The sequence below is a fragment of the Schistocerca serialis genome, unplaced genomic scaffold (genome assembly GCF_023864345.2).
Source record: "Schistocerca serialis cubense isolate TAMUIC-IGC-003099 unplaced genomic scaffold, iqSchSeri2.2 HiC_scaffold_980, whole genome shotgun sequence".
NCBI lineage: Eukaryota > Metazoa > Arthropoda > Insecta > Orthoptera > Acrididae > Schistocerca > Schistocerca serialis.
In genome coordinates this window covers 10001-15000 of record NW_026048607.1, presented here as the reverse complement: position 1 = coordinate 15000, position 5000 = coordinate 10001, and the positions used below count along the sequence as shown (strand labels likewise).

Here is a 5000-nt window from a genome sequence, read left to right as displayed (position 1 = left end):
TATGACTCGCGCTTACTGGGAATTCCTCGTTCATGGGGAACAATTGCAAGCCCCAATCCCTAGCACGAAGGAGGTTCAGCGGGTTACCCCGACCTTTCGGCCTAGGAAGACACGCTGATTCCTTCAGTGTAGCGCGCGTGCGGCCCAGAACATCTAAGGGCATCACAGACCTGTTATTGCTCAATCTCGTGCGGCTAGAAGCCGCCTGTCCCTCTAAGAAGAAAAGTAATCGCTGACAGCACGAAGGATGTCACGCGACTAGTTAGCAGGCTAGAGTCTCGTTCGTTATCGGAATTAACCAGACAAATCGCTCCACCAACTAAGAACGGCCATGCACCACCACCCACCGAATCAAGAAAGAGCTATCAATCTGTCAATCCTTCCGGTGTCCGGGCCTGGTGAGGTTTCCCGTGTTGAGTCAAATTAAGCCGCAGGCTCCACTCCTGGTGGTGCCCTTCCGTCAATTCCTTTAAGTTTCAGCTTTGCAACCATACTTCCCCCGGAACCCAAAAGCTTTGGTTTCCCGGAGGCTGCCCGCCGAGTCATCGGAGGAACTGCGGCGGATCGCTGGCTGGCATCGTTTATGGTTAGAACTAGGGCGGTATCTGATCGCCTTCGAACCTCTAACTTTCGTTCTTGATTAATGAAAACATACTTGGCAAATGCTTTCGCTTCTGTTCGTCTTGCGACGATCCAAGAATTTCACCTCTAACGTCGCAATACGAATGCCCCCGCCTGTCCCTATTAATCATTACCTCGGGTTCCGAAAACCAACAAAATAGAACCGAGGTCCTATTCCATTATTCCATGCACACAGTATTCAGGCGGGCTTGCCTGCTTTAAGCACTCTAATTTGTTCAAAGTAAACGTGCCGGCCCACCGAGACACTCACTCAAGAGCACCCTGGTAGGATTGCAACGGGGTCCGCCTCGGGACGCACGAGCACGCACGAGGCGCGTCGCACGCCTTCAGCTCGCCCCACCGGCAGGACGTCCCACGATACATGCCAGTTAAACACCGACGGGCGGTGAACCAACAGCGTGGGACACAAATCCAACTACGAGCTTTTTAACCGCAACAACTTTAATATACGCTATTGGAGCTGGAATTACCGCGGCTGCTGGCACCAGACTTGCCCTCCAATAGATACTCGTTAAAGGATTTAAAGTGTACTCATTCCGATTACGGGGCCTCGGATGAGTCCCGTATCGTTATTTTTCGTCACTACCTCCCCGTGCCGGGAGTGGGTAATTTGCGCGCCTGCTGCCTTCCTTGGATGTGGTAGCCGTTTCTCAGGCTCCCTCTCCGGAATCGAACCCTGATTCCCCGTTACCCGTTACAACCATGGTAGGCGCAGAACCTACCATCGACAGTTGATAAGGCAGACATTTGAAAGATGCGTCGCCGGTACGAGGACCGTGCGATCAGCCCAAAGTTATTCAGAGTCACCAAGGCAAACGGACCGGACGAGCCGACCGATTGGTTTTGATCTAATAAAAGCGTCCCTTCCATCTCTGGTCGGGACTCTGTTTGCATGTATTAGCTCTAGAATTACCACAGTTATCCAAGTAACGTGGGTACGATCTAAGGAACCATAACTGATTTAATGAGCCATTCGCGGTTTCACCTTAATGCGGCTTGTACTGAGACATGCATGGCTTAATCTTTGAGACAAGCATATGACTACTGGCAGGATCAACCAGGGAGCTGCGTCAACTAGAGCTGAGCAGCCGGCCGCCCGGGAGTGTGTCCCGGGGGCCCGCGCGAACACGCAAGCGTCCGCTCAATTATTCTGCAAACAGGAGGAGGCTGAGCTCCCCTGCACCATACACCTCGAAACCCTCTCAGGTCCCGGCGGCGCGCAGCGCCGTCCTAAGTACTTGGTCGGGTTCGAGAGAGGCGCAATCGCCCGGAGTTTGGCGAGTAGACGCCTTAGGTGCGACCACCCGTGCTCCCAACTGAGCTTGCCGCTGCCGACAGAGGCCCGGGAGCGTGCTGTCGTGGCATTGCCGGCGGGAGACAACACGCGCCACCTACGGTGACCGGCAGCTCCAACGCCAGCGCCACAGAAGGACAAAAGCCCCACTTGGGTGCCGAAGCGAACTCTCCCAGCACAGCGCACGCGCCAACACGTCCGCACAGCTGCGATACAAACCACCTGCGAGAACCGCAGAGGCGACCGAGCAGCAGACGGCGTCGCGGCGCCGAGCGCCGGGCGGCGGCGCATCCTCAGCGCACACAGTCCTCAATCGGACCAGCACACTGCAGATGTCCACCGCGCTTCGCACCGGGCCCGCGAGGACCTACTTTGGCCGCACGGCGCCGCGTGCAGGGTGCGCCGGCGCGCAGCTGCGCCGCCTGCCGCCTCCGTCGGCCGGCGCGCCTGCCACTGGCCGCCCCCACCAGCCGGCTGTAGCGCGTGCGCCCACGCACCGCGCGGCCAGCACGCCGGGAGGCCCCCCCTCACCGGCCGGGGACGGTCCCACCCAGCCACCGCCGCGTATCGCTTCACACCCAGATGCCATTCACGTTCGTGGGCATGGTGGGTATCGCTGGAACAACCGGTTGGTAGCTCAACCGATCGTCGCCATCACTGATTCACCTCTAGCGAGAACAACCGCACCACAACGGTTTACCAGTTGTTCATTTGCGTAACGTCACCAGCAAACGTAGGCGTCCATCGCCATTTGCAAATTCAACGATTGTTGCATGCCTGTGTCAGGTGTCACGACACACTATGTCTGCCCACATACACGCAACAACATGTGCACGCTTCGCGAACACGTGGAAGGTGGCCCCCGTACGTATGCGATGTCCATTGCGCGAACGACTGTCAACCGGCCTCTGTCGCATGTCGCAGATGTGGAACGCAGTGCACCATGCTATCACGGTGTGTGAGAAGAGACGACTACGTCTGACAACACGCGCCACTACATCAACAGACGGCTCATGCTGATCGCCATCCAGGGCATACCACACTGCAATCCAGCTCTTATAGGGAGACGACACGTAGCTGAGTGCACAACATTTGGACCGCATGGTTCGCCGTTGTTGGCGCAGTCGTTGTACGGTCACATGTACCACGATGTATCATTCAGTACATGAGGACCAATGTGCAGTACAGTGTGTGATTTGGACGTACAATATCAGCGGACAGTTGACACAGGCCATACCACAGCGTAGGCTAAGTGCTTCGCCATGCGAATGCCAATGAACAACTGCGAATGCCAATGAGCATGTACGTCCTGCTGCCATCCACATTACAGTGTATAGCTGCACGGTGTTTAACATGAAGCGATACACTGGGGACCGGGCAGTGCGAGTAGCAAACTATATTGCGGGGGTTGCAGTTAGGCAACACTACACTAATTTAACGCGTCGTATGACAATTACAGAGCAGGTTAAGGCCCAACGTGTGTTGGGTTAAGGCCCAACGTGTGTTGGGTTAAGGCCCAACGTGTGTTGGGTTAAGGCCCAACGTGTGTTGGGTTAAGGCCCAACGTGTGTTGGGTTAAGGCCCAACGTGTGTTGGGTTAAGGCCCAACGTGTGTTGGGTTAAGGCCCAACGTGTGTTGGGTTAAGGCCCAACGTGTGTTGGGTTAAGGCCCAACGTGTGTTGGGTTAAGGCCCAACGTGTGTTGGGTTAAGGCCCAACGTGTGTTGGGTTAAGGCCCAACGTGTGTTGGGTTAAGGCCCAACGTGTGTTGGGTTACAGCGCAATATGGGTTACGTTAAGGTACGATATAGGTTAGGTTAAGGTACGATATAGGTTAGGTTAAGGTACGATATAGGTTAGGTTAAGGTACGATATAGGTTAGGTTAAGGTACGATATAGGTTAGGTTAAGGTACGATATAGGTTAGGTTAAGGCGGAACGTGGGTTAGGTTACGGCGCAACGTGGGTTAGGTTACGGCGCAACGTGGGTTAGGTTAAGGCGCAACGTGGGTTAGGTTAAGGCGCAACGTGGGTTAGGTTAAGGCGCAACGTGGGTTAGGTTAAGGCGCAACGTGGGTTAGGTTAAGGCGCAACGTGGGTTAGGTTAAGGCGCAACGTAGGTTAGGTTAAGGCGCAACATAGGTTAGGTTAAGGCGCAACATAGGTTAGGTTAAGGCGCAACATAGGTTAGGTTAAGGCGCAACATAGGTTAGGTTAAGGCGCAACATAGGTTAGGTTAAGGCGCAACATAGGTTAGGTTAAGGCGCAACATAGGTTAGGTTAAGGCGCAACATAGGTTAGGTTAAGGCGCAACATAGGTTAGGTTAAGGCGCAACATAGGTTAGGTTAAGGCGCAACATAGGTTAGGTTAAGGCGCAACATAGGTTAGGTTAAGGCGCAACATAGGTTAGGTTAAGGCGCAACATAGGTTAGGTTAAGGCGCAACATAGGTTAGGTTAAGGCGCAACATAGGTTAGGTTAAGGCGCAACATAGGTTAGGTTAAGGCGCAACATAGGTTAGGTTAAGGCGCAACATAGGTTAGGTTAAGGCGCAACATAGGTTAGGTTAAGGCGCAACATAGGTTAGGTTAAGGCGCAACATAGGTTAGGTTAAGGCGCAACATAGGTTAGGTTAAGGCGCAACATAGGTTAGGTTAAGGCGCAACATAGGTTAGGTTAAGGCGCAACATAGGTTAGGTTAAGGCGCAACATAGGTTAGGTTAAGGCGCAACATAGGTTAGGTTAAGGCGCAACATAGGTTAGGTTAAGGCGCAACATAGGTTAGGTTAAGGCGCAACATAGGTTAGGTTAAGGCGCAACATAGGTTAGGTTAAGGCGCAACATAGGTTAGGTTAAGGCGCAACATAGGTTAGGTTAAGGCGCAACATAGGTTAGGTTAAGGCGCAACATAGGTTAGGTTAAGGCGCAACATAGGTTAGGTTAAGGCGCAACATAGGTTAGGTTAAGGCGCAACATAGGTTAGGTTAAGGCGCAACATAGGTTAGGTTAAGGCGCAACATAGGTTAGGTTAAGGCGCAACATAGGTTAGGTTAAGGCGCAACATA

General features: G+C 53.5%; 1 non-coding gene across 1 annotated transcript in view; it reads right to left on the bottom strand.

Annotated features, from left to right (window-relative positions):
* Window positions 1-1706, bottom strand: part of LOC126454265 (small subunit ribosomal RNA) — a 1910-nt gene extending 204 nt beyond the window's left edge. Inside the window, exon 1 of the ribosomal RNA XR_007585197.1 lies at window positions 1-1706. This exon is cut by the window's left edge and continues 204 nt beyond it. This is a non-coding gene — a ribosomal RNA (small subunit ribosomal RNA).
* Window positions 1707-5000: the final 3294 nt, after the last annotated feature.